This window comes from Balaenoptera acutorostrata, chromosome 11, assembly GCF_949987535.1.
Source record: "Balaenoptera acutorostrata chromosome 11, mBalAcu1.1, whole genome shotgun sequence".
NCBI lineage: Eukaryota > Metazoa > Chordata > Mammalia > Artiodactyla > Balaenopteridae > Balaenoptera > Balaenoptera acutorostrata.
In genome coordinates this window covers 105,050,136-105,072,240 of record NC_080074.1, presented here as the reverse complement: position 1 = coordinate 105,072,240, position 22,105 = coordinate 105,050,136, and the positions used below count along the sequence as shown (strand labels likewise).

Sequence of the window (22,105 nt, the reverse complement as noted above, 5' to 3'; positions counted from 1 at the left end):
CAAATACCTTAAAAATGTGGAAGGGGCTTTGGAAGTGGGTAATGAGTGGAGGGGAAGATTTTTGAGGTGCATGTTAGGAAAAGCCTAGATTGCCTTGAAGAGAGACTCTTGGTAGAAATGTAAACGTTAAAAGGTGACTGTAGTGAGATCTCAGAAATGAGGAGCATGTTACTGGAAACTGGAGGAAAGGTGACCCTTATTACAAAGTGGCAGAGAACTTGGCCAAACTGTTTCCTAGTGTTCTGTGGAAGGTAGAAATTAAAAGTGATAAACTGATATTTAGCTGCAGAGATTTCTAAGCAAAGTGTTGGTGGTGCGGCCTGATTTCTTCTTACTGCTTATAGTATACAGGAGGTGAGAGATAAATTAAAGGAGTTGTTAAGCAAAAAGGAACCAGAACCTAAAGATTTAGAACATTCTTAGCCTATCTGCAATATTGTAACTTGCAAGAAATATATACTGGTGAGCATTTTGTAATATGTTTAAATGTCAAATCACTGTGTTGTACACCTGAAACTAACATGTACATATCATACAATACATCAACTATACTTCAATTAAAAAAATATATATACATTTGGTCATTCAGATGACCAAAATATATCTCATATTTGGTCTTCATCCAAGGTTCTTGACTCACAGCTCCCAAAACCCTTGGAATTTCCTGAGGGATAAGACCAATGGGAACTTCTCTTGTCATAATGTTTGGTCTCTACTCCTCAGTTCCTGAAATCACTTTCAGAGTCATAAAGGTAAAATGGATGTCTTGTTATTTGTAACAAGCCCCTTTCTACCACAACAGGATTTATGTTAATGAGGTGACTTTTGGAAAGCCCTAAGTATGGGGGCTGGTCAGCAAAGAACCCAACCATGAATACAGGATTGGAACTTTCAGTCCCACCCCCTGACCTCCAGGGAGGGAAGAGAGGCTAGAGGTTGAATCAGTTGCCAATGACCAGTGATTTGATCAATCATGTCTATGTAATGAAGACTCCCACAACACTCAAAAGGGCAAGGCTCAGAGAGCTTCCGGTTGGTGAACACCTGGATAAGTGGGAAGAATGACACACCAGGAGAGGGTGTGGAAGCTCTGTGCCCTTTCCCCATACCTTGCCCTATGCATCTCTTCCATCTGGCTCTTCCTTTTATAATATACTTTTATAACAAACCAGTCATCCAGTATGTAAAAATGTTTCTCTAAGTTCTATGAGCCACTCTGGGAAGTTAATCAAACCCAAGAAGGGGGTCATAAGAACCTTTGATTTATAGCCATCAGTCAGAAGTACAGTTCACAACCTGGGCTTTCAATTGGCATCCTGAGTTGGGAGAGATTGTTGGAACCTCCAGTCTGTGGCCAGATGGTCAGAAGCACAGGTAACAACCTGGCTTGCACCTGGCATCCTGAGAGGGCAAGAGGGGTGTACAGCAGTCTTGTGGGACTGAGCACTTAACCTGCAGAACCTGATACTGTCTCTGGGTAGATAGTGTCAAAATTGAGCTGAGATGCAGGACACCCAGCTGGTACCCAGAGACTTGCTCTTTGGTAGTGTTGGGAAACCACCCCAACTCCTCACATGTTGGAATTAGGTGTAGAACCTAATTACTATCCATATTACGAAAAAAGAAAAAGTTATGTTCTGGAGAATACATCAAGGGTGTAGCTGGACAGTCATTTGATAAAGAGGTCATGGGTGCAACTCATGGATTTAATCAGTCATCTCATAAGTAACCAGGAATAGAAATAAGATTATACCAGTAGAAACACTGCCAGTTTGGACTAAGGGGCATAGAGACAACAAAATGGAGAAATACTGTCAGACTTCTTGGAGTCTACAGAACAGGGCAATAGAGCTATCTGGCTGCCAATTCACATCACCCTTCAAGAAAAGTGAGAAATGACACCAAAAGTGATTCAGAGATCAACAGGGCTGCTACTCCAGCCATCAGCCCAGAGAGTACAGGTCTGGGGGGCAAGCTGTCTCCTTGGTTTCAGTGGAGCCTGCTACCAACCAGTGCCTCGGGAATAAAGCTGATGCCCAGGGCTGAGGGGGTGGAGCTACCACCCAGGGCCAAGGGGATGAGGTTGCCACCCCAGTGGGCCTGGAGGGCAGAGCATTGAGCCCAAAAGGATTACTCTTGAGCCTTAAGATCTAATGAAATGTGCCTTGCTGGGTTTTGTACTCGCTTTGGACCCATTTCCCTTTCTTCTTCCTGATTTCTCTCTTTTAGAATAGAATATCTCTCTATGCCTGCCTCACCAGTGTATTTTGGAACCACATAACTTGTCTGATGTCACAGGCTCACAGCTGGCAAGGAATTTTGCCTTCAAGTGAATCATATCTCAAGTCTCAACCATACCTGATGATATTCAGGTGAGACTTTGCACTTAGAGTTGATGCTGGAATGGGTTAAGACTTTGGGATGTGGGTGAATGTGTTTACCTGTGAGAAGGACAAGAATTTTGGGTATCCAGAGGGCAGAATGTTTTGGACTGAGCTGCATTCTCCCAAAATTTATGTGTAGAAGCCCTAACCCACAATGTGACTATATTTGGAGACAGGGCTTTTAAAGAGCTGGTTATGGTTAAATGAGGTCATATACAGTCTGTGTTATTTTGTTATGGCAGCCCTAGTAGACTAATTCAGACACCACCAGGAAAGTGAGAAGACAATACACAGAATGGGAAAAAAATTTGCAACCACATATCTGATATTATATCCAGAATATGTAAATAATTCTTACAACTCAACAATAAAAAGACAACCCATTAAAAAATGGGTACAGGATTTGAATAGATGTTTCTCCAAAGAAGATATATAAATAGCCAATAAGTACATGAAAAGATGCTCAACATCATCAGTCATTAGGGAAATGCAAATCAAAACACAGTGAGAAACCACACCCACTAGGATGGCCATAATCAAAAAGAGTGTAACTGTTAGTGAGGATTTAGAGAAATCAGAACCCTCATACACACCTGGTGGAAATGTAAAATGGTGTAGTCACTTTGTAAAACAGTCTGACAGTTCCTTGAAATGTTAAATATAGAGTTACCATAAGACCCAGCAATTCTACTCCTAGCTATATACCTAAAAGAATTTAAAATATCCACACAAAACCACAAACTTTTGTATATGAATATTATAGCAGCATTATTCATAATAGCTGGACAGTGGAAATTAATCATGAATAAATTCAAAAATAATAATAATTTTTAACAAATTGCTGACCTGCAAGAAAGTAAAGGAAGTGCCCTCAAAGACTCAGTGGCCTATAAACAGCAAATATTTATTTCTAAGTTAGTTGGGATTTGACAGCTGGAGGGAGGGGCAGTCAGCTGCTGAGCTGTGCTCGAGGTACGAATCAGTTCCACACGTCTCCCATTCAAGGAACCAGACTAAAGGAGCAGTAGTCACCTGGGTTGTATTTTCCTCATGATGGAAAACAAGCATACAAGAGGCTAAGCCACAGAATCACTTGAAGGCTCTGCTCAGGTGTGTCATATGTCCTGTGTGCTCACACTTCATTAACCAAAGCAAGTCACACAGCCAGGTCCAATATAATAGTGCGGGAAAGTATACTCCTTTCATGGAGTAGAGGAAAGGAAGAAAAAAGGGAAGGAAAAAGACATGCCTTTCCCTTTAAGAAAACTTCCTAAAAAATTGTGCACACCACTTCCTTTTATATCCCATGGTAAGAGCTTAGTTCATGGTCATTCCTTGCTGAAGGGCAAATTGGAAATATAGACTTTATTGTGGATGGTCACGTACCCAGTTAAAATTAAGAAGTTATATTACTAAAATAAAGAGAAAATGACTATTGAGAGACAACTATCAATCTGCCACAAACTTCTAAAACAATTAACTGATATTTAAAAACTTAATAGGGACTGCCCTGGTGGCGCAGTGGTTAAGAACCTGCCTGCCAATGTAGGGGACATGGGTTCGAGCCCTGGTCCGGGAAGATCCCACATGCCACAGAGCCACTAAGCCCGTGCGCCACAACTACTGAGCCTGCGAGCCACAACTACTGAAGCCCGCGTGCCTAGAGCCTGTGCTCTGCAGCAAGAGAAGCCACCGCGATGAGAAGCCCGCGCACCGCAACAAAGAGTAGCCCCTGCTCACCGCAACTAGAGAAAACCCATGCGCAGCAATGAAGACCCAACGCAGCCAAAAATAAATAAATGAAATAAATAAATGTATAAACAAATAAAGACAGGGAGGATAGAAAAGGCAGTCTCCTACTTTAAATCTACTTAGAGTCCCTTAAGGAGAATCTAGAGAAAGGAGGTAAGCATCTGTTCATATAATGGGTTCAATAATGGGTGAGGACTTTCCAAACCAATAAGAGACATAAATCTATAGATCAGGAATCACTAAGAACAGGACCAGTAAAAAGAAATCCAATCTAGATACAGTGTAGTGAAACCGAGAACATAAAAGGCAACACATCTTAAAGTCAGTTGCATTAGTTTCCCAGGTCTGCTGTAACAAAGTGCCAGAAACTGAATGGCTTAACATCACAGGAATTTATATAGTCTCACAGTTCTAGAGGCTGGAAGTCCAAACTCCAGGTGTCAGCAGGGCCTTGGTCCCTGTGAAGGAGAGGGGAGAACCCTTCCCTCCCCTCCCTAGTTTCTGGTGATTTGCAGCAGTCCTTGGCATTCCTTAGCTTGCATCTGCAGCGCTTCAGTGCCTGCCTCCCCATCACATGGCATTCCCCTTTTGAGTGTCTGTGTCTCTCTTCCTCTTCTGATAAGGCACCCAGTTATATTGGATTAAGGGCCCACCCTTCTCCAGTAAGGCCTTATCTTAACTAATGGTGTCCACAGTGACGCTCTTTCAAAATAAGGTCACGTTCTTAGGCACTGGGGATTAGGGCTTTAACCTATCTTTCTGAGGAATACAATTCAACCCATAACATGAGACAAATAAATATCAGCTTACTTACAAAGGAACAGTAACTGGCTGACGACAAACTTATGAACACACAAGGGAAGCTGGAAGACAGAATAATCTCTCCAAGTGCTGAGAGACAATAACTGTCATCTCACAATTGTGTACCCAGTAACACTAATTTATAAGATCAAGGACAAAATAAAGACATTTTCAAGTAAACAAAAGCACATGGTTTATTACCAATTGATCTTCATTAAAGGAAAATCTAAATGATACTTCAAAGGAAAATAATCCTGCAGATGAGGATCCAGAGGCATACTCAGCTGCAGTCTGTGCCAACAAAAGGGGTTCAGGGGGACTTAAAGGGGCCAAAGCTAAAAACAGAATCTGACTACCAAGTGGGAAGCATGTCTGCACTGATAGGAACCCAGGGTTTTTCTTCCCCCTGGGGGTCTCACGATCATTAACCATCTGTGTCAGCAGAAGGCAGTCTTCCAGCTTTCCTTTCAGATGGAGGCAAGGGTAAAAGTTGATAGGAAACTTACATGACTTGGGTGCATTCCTGTGAGTGGGCTATAGCTCAGTCATGCAAAAAGGGGAGGGGTAGGACTGTGGGCCTAAGATGGGGCTGACAAAATGGATTCAGTGCGGTTCAGCCACACAGTGTCACTGGGGACCATGACAAGAGCAGTTTATTCAGGTGGTTGAGTTGAAAGTTTGGTTAATTGGTTCAAGAGAGAGTGGGATGGGTAGAAGTACAAGTTGTGACTATTAGCAATTCTTTAGAGAATTTCTGTTATAAACAGGAGTGGGGAAATATGAGGTCAACATTATGTTCCCCTGACGTCATCCACTTCTGGTCACTTCTGGTTTGGGATACTTGTATGTGGAGGCATACTAGCTGGTATAATAGTTTGGGATTCCCCCTTTATTTCCTATTTTATTTGCATAATGAGAAGATAACTAAACTTACGTATTAAGTGTTAAGTATCTCTTACAACATTTTAACTCCAAAATTGCAGAGAGGAGTATGAGAATAGTTTTTTAATCATTATTTCACCATACACAATATTATCTAACTTTACCTCTTATATTTGAAGTCTTTTATACCTGATTAATGTCCATATTTATGTGTAGGTGAAAAATAATTTACCACAGTAAGGTTTATAGTTATAGTTTTATGTCAAATTATATAACCACAAATACTAGAAGGCAGTATAGCAGAGTCTCAGGGGCAAGGGCTCTGGAATCAGACTGCCTGGGTTCATATTCTGTCTTAACCTATCCAGGCCCAATTTCCCTATCTAAACTGGAGATAATAATTGTAAAGGTATTATAAGGATTAAATGGGGAAATACATGTAAAGTGCTTAGACTAGCAAACACTTAGTATATAGTAAGTCCTTGATAAAGTTAACTAGTGTTATTACTAAGCAGTGAATCAACTGTCAGTAAGAGAAGACCTGACTTACAGTGGCTTAAATAAGAAGGGTTTGTTCTGCTCACACAGCAGGCACCCTGATGATAGGTGGCTGCTAAAATTTGCTCATTTCTACAATGCCAGGGCTTGGCCTCACTTCAGTTCCCTTGGACTTTCCCTCATGATTACACCACCACCAATCACCACATTCTCAAAGAAAGGCATTCAAAGGCAGAAAGCAGGAGGCAAGGAAACAGAATTTCTGCCCCTGCGCCTTTCACTTTTTAGGGAGGAAACCACCACTCTGTGTGTTGTGTTGTGTTCTTCAAGATTGTCTTAGTTTGAGAAAGCCCTCTGGCTAAGAAATGGAGGTGCTGCCTTTTGGTGGTCAGGCAGTCCTAAGTGCACTGATGTGGTCCACGTGAGGGGCACGGATGGGCGAGGCACCAGCTTCCTGCTACAGCTGTCTAAAGGGCATCTGATGTGGTACTTATATACCTGGAATACTGCTCAGCCATAAAAAAGATTGAAATAATGCCATTTCAGCAACATCAGTGGACCGAGAGATTATCATACTAAGTGAAGTAAGTCAGACAGAGAAAGACAAATACTATATGATATCACTTATATGTGGAATCTAAAATATGACACAAATGAATTTATCTACAAAACAGAAACAGGGCTTCCCTGGTGGCGCAGTGGTTAAGAATCCGCCTGCCAATGCAGGGGACACGGGTTCGAGCCCTGGCCCAGGAAGATCCCACATGCTGCAGAGCAACTAAGCCCGGGCGCCACAACTACTGAGCCTGCGCTCTAGAGCCCATGAGCCACAACTACTGAGCCCACGAGCCACAACTAATGAAGCCCACACGCCTAGAGCCCGTGCTCTGCAACAAGAGAAGCCACCACAATGAGAGGCCTGCGCACCACAAGGAAGAGTAGCCCCCGCTCGCTGCAACTAGAGAAAGCCCGTGTGCAGCAACAAAGACCCAACACAGCCAAAAATAAATTAATTAATTAATTTAAAAAAAAAACAGAAACAGACTCACAGACATAGAGAACAGACTTGTGGTTGTCAAGAGGGAGGGGGTAGGGGGAGGGATGGATTGGGAGTTTGGGATTAGCAGATACACACTACTATATATAAAATAGATAAACAACAAGGTCCAACTGTATAGCACAGGGAACTATATTCAATATCCTATAACAAACCATAATGGAAAAAAACAATTTTTTTAATAAAGGGCATCTAAAATCTTACACATTCAAGAACACACTTCTAATTTCTACCCCCAAATCTGCTCTTCCCACATGTTCCCCATCTCAGTAGGTGGCAACTCCATCCTTCCTGTTACTCAGACCAAATGTTGGAGTCCTCCTTAATTCCTCTGTCTTACACATCACATTCAATTACACTGTAGTTAATTAATCCTGTCAGATCTGCCTTCAGATTCTGTCCAGAATCCAACCGCTTTCATCACCCCTGTCATCACCATGCTGACCCAACCCACCATCGTTTCTTGCCTGTATTATTTCAGTAGTTTCCTGACTGCTCTCCACTTTCTCCCCCACCATCCTTTTAAAAGCCAAATCATAATTATGTCACCTTCTTGCTCAAAACCCTCCAGTCTCACTCAGAGTAAAACCCAGTTTCTTCTCATGGCCTGTAACTCCTCTAAGAGATTTAGTCCTCTCCAACTCTGCCCTTGCCTGCTACTCACCCTCTAGCTCAGGCTGCCCCAGCTGCACTGACCTACTTGCTGTTCTTCAGTCATGCCAAGCATGCTCCCACCTCAAGACCTGCCCCTTGTGATGGGCACAGTCTTCTGCCACAGAGCTTCCAGGCTTGATTCCTCACTTCCTTCAAGTCCCCGATGTCACCACCCTGAAGCCATCCCTGCCCCTCTCCGTACTCCCTGCCCCCCTCGCTGTTTTAGTTTTCTTCATCTAACATGCTATATATGTGTATTTATATACATGGATGTACTATGCTTCTTTATTTATTTTCTATCTCCCCCACAGAAATGTAAGTTCTGTGAGGGAAGGGACTTTCTTTTTTTCCCTGTTTTACCCCTAATGCTTGGAACCTAGTAGGCACTTGGGGAAAAAAATGCTGAATGAGTAAATGAATGAGCAAACAATATTATTAAAAAAAAAAAAAGGCTAACTGCCTGATGACCAGACTGAAGCTGTGACACAAACTGCTCCATCTTTTTTTTTTTTTTAACAGAAACCATTCTAGTTATTTATTTTATTTATTTATTTATTTTTGGCTGCATTGGGTTTTAGTTGCGGCACGCGGGATCTTTCTTTGCAGCGCATGGGCTTCTCTCTAGTTGTGGCACGTGGGTTCCAGAGCGCACAGCCTCAGTAGTTGCGGCATGCAGACTTAGTTGCCCTGCTGCGTGTGGGATCTTAGTGCCCCGACCAGGGATCGAACCCACGTCCCCTGCATTGGAAGGTGGATTCTTCACCATGGGACCACCAGGGGAAGTCCCAGCAAACAATATTGAACATTCAGGTTGCTTCAAGCTTTGTGTGTACAAGGCTTTGTGCATTTTCTTTCCGTGTTTTATGATTAATACCTTTTACGAATAATTCTCAAAATGAGATTATTGAATAGGAAGGTAAAGGCATTTTTTGGCTTTTAATAAAAATAATCAAATTGTTTTCCAGAATATTTAAACCAGTTATGTAGAGGGCACCAGTTATATGATGGTCCTGCTAGGCATTCTATGTTTAAACTTTTCCATAAATTTTATAGGAAAGACTAGAAAAAATGATTATTTTTCCATATTTATTTATAACCATCAATAGTACTGTTACTTTTTTCTTTTCAGTTTTATTGAGATATAATTGACATACAGCACTGTATAAGTTTAAAGTGTACAGCATAATGATTTGATTTACATACATCGTGAAATGATTATCACAATAAGTTTAGTGAACATCCATCACCATATGTAGATACAAAAATTAAAGAAAAAGAAAATTTTTTTCCTTTTGATGAGAACATCAATGTTTTTAAATAAATTAATTAATGTAATATAAATATTACTTTAAAAAATTAAAATCTCACCCACAGGCTTTCTCAGGTTCTTTCACCTTTTTGGTTCTGACCTATCCTTAGCTGACCTTAATTAAAGGTGAACTTAGTAACCTACTTAAGACAATGCTTCCTATGTTCCTCCACTAAGTGTCATACTGGCCTCACAAGTTCTGGATTCTAAGTCCCGTTTATTAGCTTTTATCGTGGTTATAGATTCTCACGCTGGAGGGAAAGGCTGTTTTCTCTGCCTCCATGACTATATGCCCTTTTTAAAACTACCATGCCCCTGTCCACAATACATTCTCTATCCTCTAATAATATGAATACAAGTATAGCTTATATACGCACACTTGAGTATACTTTATACAGCTGTAAATATTTACATAGAATGAGAGTAGTTATATATAATCATACATGTATTTTTTGTGGTTCAAGATCTCAGCAAGGGATGTACCTGGCTTTGGTTATCGATGAGAAACGTAGCTAATAGAACATTCAAATTACTCTGATACCCCATCCAAAATAACTCAGTTGTTAGTTCACTTTCTTCAGATACCACCTTGTCTCTTGAGCCACCTACTCCCAGATGTTATTCTAAATTACCATTTGCAGTCACTTCTCACAGTGCCCACTCCCAGCTGCCTTTCTAAATCAACATTTCACAGTTCCTGCTTTGTTGCTGTTCTTTCTAGTTGTCATTTTAATCTGAGAGCTAATTATCTTTGTCAACCACCATTCCTCATAGGCCAGACTTTCAAACTGCAAGGCTTTCAGGAAGTCATTTGGTTAAATATTCCCTCATTTTTGGTTATAAATGCCTTGCTTTTTATTTTAAACTATGGAAAGCTTCATGACTGTATTAGATTGTGCTAAATAAGAGTCCAGTGACCACACTAATCAGCAAAATGATTGTGACTCTGGAAACCAAGACTAAATTGCAGTTATATCACTGGAAGTATAGGTGGGATGTATGAAGACCTTTCTCAGTGCTCACTGATGTGACACTTAAGTCAATAGAATGGAGGTAACAGTTCCTAAATTATCATCTATAGATAGATAGATAGATAGATAGATAGATAGATAATTGTGCCTAGTAAACCTTTCTACATAGTTTCTTCATTTTGCCCTTTCGAGATTTTGTACTTCACACTTAATATTGTAAAAACATACTTGTTTTTTGCATTCTTGTAATGCAAATAACATGTTCAATTGTGAATATATATATAAGTGAATATTTTCATGTTTTATCTAACATTTGACATGTATAATTCAATTAGTGCAATCCTACCAAATTCTCATTTAAATAAAATTATTGACCATTTTACTTTTGGTATGAATCAATTCTCATTATTGGAATGTTAAATGATTCTTTGGTGTTGCTTGGATGCAAAAAACAAACAAACAAAAAAAAAACCCTAAAAGCATGTATTTTTTTTCCTACAAAGCTCACTAATTCTTCATTTGTTCAACAACTATTTATTGAATTTCTGCTGTGTGCAAAGTATAGTTCATGATAGTGAGGATATAGTGGACAAACTCTCTGCCCCCACTGAGCTTGTATCCCTATAGGGGTACTATATTACTAGTATTACTAGTATATTACCAGTATTTACTATTAATATAGTTAACTATAACTATATTACAAAGCTATAGTAATCAAAACAGTACGGTACTGGCTTTAAGACAGGCACATAGACCAATGGAACAGAATTTGGAGCCCAGAAATAAGCATATACAGTCAACTAATATTTGACTAGGGAGCCAAGAATACTCAACAGGGAAAAGATAGTTTCTTCAATAAACAGTGCCGGGAAAACTGGATATTCACATGCAAATAAATGAAACTGTATCCCTATCTTACACCACTCACAAAAATTAACTCAAAGTGGATTAAAGACTTAAATGTAAGACCAGAAACAGTAAAACTCATAGAAGAAAACATAGGGTAAAAGCTTCTTGACATTGGTCTTGGCAACAATTTTTTGAAACACAAGCAACAAAGCAAAAATCAATAAGTGGGACGATAACTGGGAGCTCCCTGGCAGTCCAGTGGTTAGGACTCAGTGTTTTCACTGCCATGGCCCGGGTTCAATCCCTGGTCAGGGAACTAAGATCCCACAAGCTGCATAGCATGTAAAAAAAAAAAAAAACAGTGGGACTATGACAAACTAAAAAGCTCTGAACAACAAAAGAAACAATCCAAAAAATGAAAAGACAACCTACAGAATGGGAGAAAATATTTGCAAACCACATATCTGATAAGGGCACTAATATCCAAAATATATCAGGAACTCCTACAGCTCAATAGGAAAAAAAAACAAATAATCTGATTAAAAATTAGAGAAAGGAGCTAAATAGACATTTTTCTAAAGAAAACATACAAATGGCCAACAGGTACATGAAAAGATGTTCATCAGGAAAATGTAAGTCAAAGTCACGAGATATTGCCTTACAACTGTTAGAATAGCTATTATCAAGAAGACAAGAAATAACACAGTTGGCAAGGATGTGGAGAATGTAAATTGCTACAGCCACTATGGAAAAAAATTAAAAATAGAACTACCATATGATTCAGCAATTCCACTTCTAGGTATTTATCCAAAGGAAAAAAAAAAACACTAACTTGAAAAGATATGTGCACCCCCATGTTCATTGCAGCATTATTTACAATAGCCAAGATGTGGAAGCAACCTAAGTGTCCATGGATGGATAAATGGATAAAGAAGATGTGGTACATATATACACAATGGTATATTACTCAGCCATAAAAAATTAATGAAATCTTGCCATTTGTGACAACATAGATGGACCTTGAGGGCATTATGCTAAGTGAAATAAGTCAGGCAGAGAAAGAGAAATACTGTATGATCTCACTTATATGTAGAATCTGACAAAACCCTCAAACTCATGGAAACAGAGAGTAGATTGGTAGTTAGGGAGTGGGGGCGGGGAAGGATGTCTGAAAATGGTCAAAGGGTACCAACTTCTAGTTGTAAGATGAATAAGTTCTGGGGGTGTACGTACAGCATGGCAACTGGTTAATACTGCATTGTGTACATCAAGTTGCTAAGAGAGTACATACTAAAAATTTTCACCACACACACACGCAAACACACAAAGGTAACAATGTGAGGTGATGGATGGGTTAACTAACATTTTTCTGGTCATCATTTCACAGTACACGTGTATATCAAATCATCACATTATACACCTTAAACTTACATAATGTAATAAAGGGAGAAAAAGAAAAATGTGTAAATATATATTGGTCTCTGTCCCTGCTTCCTGGCACAGAGCTCCTAAAACTCTTGTATCTTCCTAAGTGGTAAGAGTGCTAAGAGCATCTTTTGTTCTAACATTTGGTTGTTGACCCTGGTTCGTGACACAGAGATTTAGGAATCCTTTGGCATTTCCTGCATGATAGGAGTGTCTTTTGTTCCATTGAGGTGACTCTGGGTGGGCTTCTAAATAACTTCAGGATGGGGCAGGGGAGGTGCTGGTCACAGGAAAGACCAAGCCATGATTAGAAGGTTGGAACATTTAGTCCACAGCCCCCATCCTCTGAGAAGGCAAGAGGGGCTGGAGACTGAGCTAATGATTGATCATGCCTATGTGATGAAGTCTCCATAAAAATCCCAAAATTGGGGTTTGGAGAGCTTATGGTTGGTGAACATATCCATGTATTGGGAGGGTGGCACACCCCAACTCCATGGGGACAGAAGCTCCTGTGCTTGGGACCCTCCTGACCCAGTTCCTACATATCTTCTCATCTGGCTATTCATCTTGTATCTTTTATCATATCCTTTGTTACATAATAAACTGGTAAACCTAAGTAAGTGTTTCCCTGAGTTTTGTGACCTCTTCTAGCAAATGATCAAATCCAAGAAGGCCAGTAGTGGGAACCTCTGATTTGTAGACAACTCAGACAGAATTGGTGGATAGCTTGGGGACCTATTATTTGCAAATGGCGTTTGAAGTGAGGGGCAGTCTTGTGGGACTGAACCCTTAACCCATGGAGTCTGCCTAACTCCAGTTAGTGTCAGAACTTAATGGCGTTGTAGGACGCCCAGCTGGTGTTGTAGAGAATTGCATATGTGGAAAACCCACACATTTGGTGTTGGAAGAGTGAGTGTGTCAGTATTATGAGAGTAAAGGAGAAATACACAGGAGGAAGAGGGTAGTTTTTCCCTTATACCTTCTCACTCATTTCATTTCGTTCTTTGCAAAGTCACCTTATCAGAGACGCCTTCCCCAAATCATCACTCGCATCTAAACAGTACCACCATTCTCATCATGCTAGCACCTGCCTCAGTCTTCATCATAGCCCTTTCTTCTACCAGCCATACCGTATATTTGTTTGCTTGCTCACCCTTTCTCTGCCTTCTAGGATACAAGCTCCATGGGAGCCTGGACTTTGTTCTTTGCTCCATCCTCAGTGCCTGCATTGGTGTCTTTCACATAGGAATGGCTTAATAAATATTTATTTGATGAAAGATGAATAAATGAATGAATGAGAAATACTAACCATTTACTGTACTATGGGAACCCTTGACTGGTAAAATATTTTGAAGTGACATGTTATACAGCACTCTACACAAAACAGAAGAAAGCCACACATCTCACATGGAAGCTTAAGACCATTTTAACTACATAAAGGAACACTTGCCTTTAAAAAAATTGTTCTTCTATGCCCAGCAAAGGAAAACCATCAACAAAATGAAAAGACAACATGTGGAATGGGAGAAAATATTGGCAAATGATGTGACTGACAAGGGGTTAATATCCAAAATATACAAACAGCTCATATAACTCAATATCGAAAAAACAAACAACCCAATCAAAAAATGGGCAGAAGACCTAAATAGACATTTTTGCAAAGAAGACATACAGATGGCCAACAGGCACATGAAAAGATGCTCAACATTGCTAATTATTAGAGAAATGCAAATCAAAACCACAATGAGGACTTCCCTCGTGGCGCAGTGGTTAAGAATCCGCCTGCCAATGCAGGGGACACAGGTTCGAGCCCTGGCCCAGGAAGATCCTACATGTCGTGGAGCAACTAAGCCCGTGCACCACAACTACTGAGCCTGCGCTCTAGAGCCCACGAGCCACAACTGCTGAGCCCGTGTGCCACAACTACTGAAGCCCGTGCTCCTAGAGACCGTGCTCCGCAACAAGAGAAGCCACTGCAATGAGAAGCCCACGCACCACAACAAAGAGTAGCCCCCGCTCGCCACAACTAGAGAGAAAACCTGTGCACAACAACGAAGACCCAATGCAGCCTAAATAAATAAATAAATAAGTGTATTTAAAAAAAACCCACACAATGAGGTCAGAATGGCCATCATCAAGAAGTCTCCAAGTAATAAATGCTGGAGAGGGTATGGAGCAAAGGGAACCCTCGTACACTGTTGGTGGGAATAAATTGGTGCAGCGACTATGGAGAACAGTTTGGAGGTTCAGTATAGAGAACAGTATGGAAGTTCCTTATAAAACTAAAAACAGAGCTACCATTTGATCCAGCAATCCCACTCCTGGGTATATATCTGGAAAAAGTGAAAACTCTAATTCAAAAAGATACATGCACCCCAATGTTCATAGCAGCACTGCTTATAGTAGCAAAGATATGGAAGCAACTTAAGTGTCCATCAACAGATGAATGGATAAAGAAGATGTGAGATTTTATATATATATATAAAATTGGGTATTACTCGGCCATAAAAAGGAATGAAATGATGCCATTTGCAGCAATGCAGATGGACCTAGAGAATATTGTGATTAGTGAAATAAGTCAGACAAAGGCAGATACTGTATGATATCACTTATATGTGGAATCTAAAAAATAATACAAATTAATGTATATGCAAAACAGAAACAGACTCACAGATATAGAAAACAAACTAGTGGTTACCAAAGGGGGGTGGGGGGACAAATTAGGGGCATAGGATTAATAGATACAAACTACTGCACATAAAATAGATAAGCAACAAAAATTTGCTATATAGCACAGGGAATTTTACCCAATATCTTGTAATAACCTATAACGGAATATAATCTGCAAAAAAAAAAAAACAAAAAACCTGAATCACATGCTGCACACCTGAAACTAAGGCAATATTGTAAATCAACTGTACTTCAATAAAAATTAAAATTACAAATTGCTCTTCTGTTTTTGTTAGGGTCTCTCATTCATGCTCTTTAAATCTGGTTTGGTTTCTCCTGCGGGCTCTCTCCTTGGCTTCCAGATGGCCACCTTCTCGCTGTGTCCTCACATGGTCTCTGTGCTCCTGCATCCCTGGTGTCTTGCTGTGTGTCTCAGTTTCCTCTTCTTATAAGGACACCAGACAGATTGAATTAGGACCCGCCCTAACAGCCTCATTTTAACTTAGTCACCTCTTTAAAGGCCTTGTCTCCAATCACAGTCACATTCTGAGGCACTGGTGTTAGGGCTTCAACATCTAAATTTTGGTGCAACACAAATCAGTTCATAACAAGTAACTTCCTGGCTCTCTTCCTTACCTTACTGGCCATTCTTTCAATTTTCTTTGTTCCTTCTCTTTTGTCTTGCCTCTACATGTTAGAGTGCTCAGGACTCGGCCTTGGGATTCCTTCTCCTTTTTGTCTACACTTTATTCTTATTATCTCATCCACTCCCATGGCTTTAAATATTACCTACATACCAGTGACACCTACATGTATGTGTCTAGCTCTGACCTCTCCCCTGACTCCTACTCTGATACTCCCTACCCTTGCCAATTACCTCACCTCTCTAAAATGCAATTTTCTTAACTGTGAAGTAGCAATAACAGTGCCTAGTTCTTAGAGTATTTTTGAAAATTAAATGAGATAATGCATATTAAACACAGCATGCTGTTTAGTTAACAATTAATGTTAACGTTATTTTGATATCTTTGGAATGTCTCTGTGAAAGTGTTACATCATACTCTTAAATGCTTCTTTCTGTGGTGAGTTGAGTGGCAGTGACTTGATAAGCAGCAGAGCTGCCATCATACAGTAGCCAAGGACAGGAAACAAAGAACACTCTATCCCCTGGAGATCACGGCTGAATTCAAATGAACAGAATGTTATTACTGGATTGAGAACCTAGCTGAGTCACTCACACCAACATAGTGATGCTTGAGGAAAATGCCTCCCAACCTCCAACAGCCAGACTCTATCCTGTCACTGAAGCACCTACTCTCTCCGTTTTTACATAAAGCATTAATAAAAGGACCTGTGAATCACCACACCGGTTCCACACCACCCAGATGCTTCCATTTGCAGCCTGCGTTAAATGTAAAGTACATATAGGCCAACCACTTGCCGACCACGTCATATCCTGTTCCAAGTCTGCTGTGGCATATGGTATAAAAAAAAAAAAATCAAAGAGGAGAGAACACTTCCCACCTAATTTTATGAGACAAACTTTAACCTGATACCAAAACTAGACAAATATAAGAAAACTTCAGACCAATATCTCTCATGAGTATACATGCAAAAATGTCTAGCAAATTTTAGCAAAGCAAATCTAGCAAAATAAAAACCATCATGACAAAGTGAATTTTTTCCCAGGGATGCAAAATTGATATAACATTGGAAAATCAATCAACGTAATTCATGTTAACAGACTAAAAAAGAAAAATCATGTGATCATATTAATATATGCAGAAAAGGCATTTAACAAAATTCAACACCAATTCATGATTAAAACTATCAACAAAGTAGTAATAGAAAGGAACTTTCTCAATCTGATAGAGTACATCAATTAATAAAAAACAACCTACAGCTAATTTCATGTTTAATGATGAAAGACTAAATGCTTTTCCTCTAAGATTGGGAAAATTTTAAGGGTGTCTGCTCTTACCAATCTTCAGAAGTCTAGTGGGAATCCTAGCCAGGGCAAGAAGACCAAACAAACAACCAGAAAAGCACACTGATTGAAAAGGAAGGCATAAAACAGTCTTTATTCACAGGTGTGACATGATTGTCCTTGTAGAAAATCTAAAGAAAGCTACAAAAAGCTATTAATAAATAAGTTTAACAAAGGAACAGGAAAAAAAGTTCAATTACAAAATGTAGACCAGTAACAAAACAATTGGAAACTAAAAAAAAGCCATTTCAACAACAGCAAAAATATGAAATAACAGGGATAAATTTAACAAACTTCAAATATTGCTGAGAGAAATTAAAGAATACCTAAATAAATGGAGAGATACACCATATCTATGAACCAAAGGACTCAATATTGTTAAGATATCAATTCTCCCGCAACTAGATCTATAGGTCAACATAATCTCAAGAGACATTCCAGCAGGATTTGTTGTAGAAATTTACATGCTTATCTTAAAATTTATATGAAAATGCCAAGAGCCTAAGATAGGCAAAACAATTTTGAAAAAGAACAAATTGTAGAACTTAAGCTACCTATTTCAGGATTTATTATAAAGCTAGAGTAATCAAGACAGTGTGGTATTGGTATAAAGATAAGCATATAGATCAATAGAACAGAATAGAAAGTCCAGAAATACATTCTCAAGTATCTGGTCAATTGTTTTGTTTTGTTTTGTTTTGGCCGTGCCGCGTGGCTTGTTAGATCTTAGCTCCCTGACCAGGGATTGAACCCTCGCCCTCGGCAGTGAAAGCATGGAGTCCTTACCACTGGACGGCCAGGGAATTTGTTTTTTTAGACAGAGGTGCTAAGGCAATTCAATGGGGAAAGGATAGCCTATTCAATAAATGGTGCTAGAACAAATATCTATATTCAAAGGAAGAATCTTGACATTTATCTCATACTATATATAAAAATTAACTTGAAAAGGTACATAGGAGCTAACACTAAAAGAGTTCTTGAAGAAAGCATAGGAGAAAAATTTTCTGACATTGAGTTAACCAAAGATTTAAAAAACCAAAAAAGCACAAACTTAAAAAAATGATGTTGGTCTTCATCAAAATTTAAAACTATTGTTCCTCAAAAGACAAACCACAGTTTAGGAGAAAATATTTGCAAAACATATCTGATCAAGGAGTTGTAATCAGAATATATAAATAACTCTTACAACTCACTAATAAGACAATCTGATTTTTTTTTTAATGAACAAATAATTTTACAGACACTTCACAGAATATATGAGGACAGCAGAGGCACATGAAAAGATGACCATCGTCATTAGGGAAAATCAAGTTAAAATCACAATATGGAACAACCAACTTCATCCCTACTAGAATGGCTAAACTTAAAAAGATTGATAATACCCATTGTTTATGAGGATGTGGAACAAGAGTGACTTCAAAATATCGCTAGCAGGAAACCAAAATAGTACAGCCACTCTGGAGAAATAGTTTGGCAGTTTCTTGTAAAGTTACCCATCAACATAGCCATTCCATTCCTAGGTAATTATCCAAGATAAATGAAAAACACATCTACACAAAGACTTGTTTTGGAATGTTTCTGGCAGCCATACTTATAATAGTCAACTGGTAAATGGATAAACAAACTGTGACACATCCATACAATGGAATGCTGCTCAGTGATATAGAGGGACAAACTCCTGATACATGCAGTAACACGACTGCATCTCAAAAACATGTACGTGAAGGAAGCCAGGCACAAAAGACCGTAAATTCCATTTGTTTTCAATTCTAAAAAGAGCAAAACTGTAGTAATAAAAACTAATCAGTTTACCAGTTACCAGTGGCCAGAGGGTGGAGGAGGAGTATAAGGAAACTTATGGGAGTGATGCTTGCAAAGGACATAAAGTAAGTTTGCAGTGATGGAAATTTTCTACGTTTGGATTATGGTAGTGGTTAAATGGTTGCACATAATTTGTCAAAACTCATTGAAACTAATATTTCAAACTGGTAAATTTCCTTGTATGCAAATTACACCTCAATACAGTTGATTAAATAAGGAAATTAAAACTACACAATTTGCAAGAATTTACCAAAAAAGAGATATACATTAAACACATCAAGATGATTGCTGTGGTGGAGGAGGGAAATAAGTGTGGTTTATTTAAAGGGAATAAACAGGGTCTTCCCTGGCGGTCCAGGGGTTAAGACTCCGTGCTTCCACTGTAGGGGGCGCGGGTTCGATCCCTAGTCAGGGATCCCTGCAAGCCGCGTAGCCAAAGGGAATAAACAAACAATTAAATAAGAACAAAAGAGACCAATGCTGTTAATGTGTATGAAGTGGAGAGTATGTATGATTAACAGATCATACTATATGATTAACTCAACCTTATACATCTGAGCTTAAGAGAAAGAAAAAGAAAAAAAAACACAATTCTTACAGGGCCAGCCCAAATAATTTTGGCAGGCACTTCTAGATGTATAACCAAAACCTATTCTGGCCTTCTTTCTTTTTTTTTTTTTTTTTTAATAGCTACTTTATTTATTTATTTATTTATTTTTAGCTGTGTTGGGTCTTCGTTTCGTGCGAGGGCTTTCTCTAGTTGCGGCAAGCGGGGGCCACATCTTCATCGCGGTGCGCAGCCCTCTCACTATTGCGGCCTCTCTTGTTGCGGAGCACAGGCTCCAGACGCGCAGGCTCAGCAGTTGTGGCTCACGGGCCCAGTTGCTCCGCGGCATGTGGGATCTTCCCCGACCAGGGCTCGAACCCGTGTCCCCTGCATTGGCAGGCAGATTCTCAACCACTGCGCCACCAGGGAAGCCCCTGGCCTTCTTTCTTACTACCAGAATCCTGACTTCATTCAGGATGGTAATATGCCCGGATGGAAATACTCAACTTCCCAGGTAGGGGTGTCCATATGACCTTGTTTTGGCCACTGTGATGTAAGTGTAATGCTTCATGGGGTTTCTACAAAAGCTTCTAAAAATCGTCAGACTCAGCTCACGTGTCCTTTGCCTTTTTTTTTTTTTTTAATTTTTTTTTTTAAATTTATTTATTTTATTTATTTATTTATTTATTTTTGGCTGTGCTGGGTCTTCGGTTCGTGCGAGGGCTTTCTCCAGTTGTGGCAAGTGGGGGCCACTCTTCATCGCGGTGCGGGGACCGCTCTTCATCGCGGTGCGCGGGCCTCTCACTATTGCGGCCTCTCTTGTTGCGGAGCACAGGCTCCAGACGCGCAGGCTCAGTAGCTGTGGCTCACGGGCCCAGCCGCTCCGTGGCATGTGGGATCCTCCCAGACCAGGGCTCGAACCCGTGTCTCCTGCATTAGCAGGCAGACTCTCAACCACTGCGCCACCAGGGAAGCCCTCCTTTGCCTTTTTACTGTCTGGAACATGGGTATGAGGCTGAGGTGGGACAGTCACACTGTGATCAGGAGCCCACATGGGGTGAAAACCACATGTTAAGATGATGAGTCCAAAAGAGACAAGGAGCCTGAAGCATTCACGACTTTATGAGTATACTGTACCAGCTTCAGACTAGACCTCTAGACTTCTTACTCTGTGAAAAAAATCTAATTCCACTTGGTTAAAGCCACTGTCGTGGGGTTTCTGGTGTACACAAACAAGTGCAATCCTAATTGCTAGAATAGCTGTAACATGTCAATGACATAAATCCAGTAGATTCTTTTTTTTTTAATTGAGATAAAATTGACATATAATATCATGTAAGTTTAAGGTGAACAAGGTGGTGGTTTGATACACTTGTATATTGCAGTATGATTACCACGGGAGCCTTAGCTAACAGCTCCATTACATAATTATCATCTCTTTTTTGTGGTGAGAGCATTTAAGCTTGAGTCTCTTAGGAACTTTCAAGTATGTAAAACAGTATTTTTAAAAAATTTTTATTGGAGTATAGCTGATTTAAAATCTTGTGTTAGTTTCTGTTGTACAACAAAGTGAATCAGCTATACGTATACATATATCCACTCTTTTTTAGATTCTTTTCCCATATAGGTTATTACAGAATATTGAGTAGAGTACCCTGTGCTATACAGTAGGTCCTTATTAGTTATCTATTTTATATAACAGTAATGTGTATATGTCAGTCCCAATCTCCCAATTTATCCCTCCCTGCCCTTTCCCCCTTGGTAACCATAAGTTTGTTTTCTACATCTGTGACTCTGTTTCTGTTTTGTAAATAAGTTCATTTGTACCACTTTTTTAGATTCCATATATAAGCAATACCATATGATATTTGTCTTTCTCTTTCTGACTTACTTTACTTAGTATGGGAATCTCTAGTTCCATCCGTGTCACTGCAAATGACATTATTTTGTTCTTTTTTATGGCTGAGTAATATTCTATTGTATATATATGTACCACATCTTCTTTATCCATTCCTGTCGATGGACATTTAGGTTGCTTCCGTGTCCTAGTATTGTTAACTATAACCACAAGGCTGTACGTTAGAGCCTCAGAACTTATTCATCTTCTAACTGTAAGTTTTACCCTTTGACCAACATCTCCTCATTTCGTCCAACCCTCCAGCCCTTGGTAACCACCATTCTACTCTGTTTCTACAAATTCAGGTTTTTTAGACTCCACGTGTGATATCGCACAGTATTTGTCATAGAATAATGCCCTCAAGGTCCATCCATATTGTTGCAAATGGCAGGATTTCTTTGTTTTTTATGGCTGAATAATATTCCATTATATATATGGGCTATGTATATATACATTTTTTTTTAAAGTTTTTTTTAAATTTATTATTTATTTATTATTTTTATTTTTGGCTGTGTTGGGTCTTCGTTTCTGTGCGAGGGCTTTCTCCAGTTGCGGCGAGTGGGGGCCACTCTTCATCACGGTGTGCGGGCCTGTCACTATC

General features: G+C 39.6%; 1 protein-coding gene across 5 annotated transcripts in view; it reads left to right on the top strand.

Annotated features, from left to right (window-relative positions):
• The window catches only part of RAD52 (RAD52 homolog, DNA repair protein), a 78,154-nt gene that overhangs the window by 4,680 nt on the left and 51,369 nt on the right, over positions 1-22,105 (top strand). The window contains exon 2 of one of the 5 annotated variants that reach the window (XM_057556282.1): positions 2,230-2,372. The exons of the other annotated variants lie outside the window; for them this stretch is intronic. The gene's annotated coding sequence lies outside the window, so the exon portion shown is untranslated. The remainder of the gene's footprint in view (positions 1-2,229; positions 2,373-22,105) is intronic. 5 annotated transcript variants of the gene reach the window in all.